Source organism: Gekko japonicus, unplaced genomic scaffold (assembly GCF_001447785.1).
Source record: "Gekko japonicus isolate JY-2015 unplaced genomic scaffold, Gekko_japonicus_V1.1 scaffold1799, whole genome shotgun sequence".
Classification (NCBI taxonomy): Eukaryota; Metazoa; Chordata; class Lepidosauria; order Squamata; family Gekkonidae; genus Gekko; species Gekko japonicus.
The window spans coordinates 103750-103978 of NW_015162004.1; the positions used below are offsets into that span (position 1 = coordinate 103750).

General features: G+C 48.0%; 1 protein-coding gene across 1 annotated transcript in view; it reads right to left on the minus strand.

Moving 5' to 3' along the window:
- The window catches only part of SKIV2L (Ski2 like RNA helicase), a 43377-nt gene that overhangs the window by 19714 nt on the left and 23434 nt on the right, over positions 1–229 (minus strand).

Genomic DNA, 229 nt, shown 5'->3' on the forward strand with positions numbered 1-229 from the left:
TGGTGAGCAAAAATTCTACTTTGTGAGCGACTGGCATTCAAATTGTGAGCGAGCCATTCAGCTACAGCATAAATCAGTTTGCTCTGGAGCCATCCCTCCTGAGCTGAGGCAAAAAATGTGTGAGCTGGAGGCTAAAAAGCTCTGAGCTAACTCACAGTAACTCAGCTTAGAGGGAACACTGGTCTTAGGGTCCTCACCATGGACAAGGTCTACCGGACTCACCTTGACA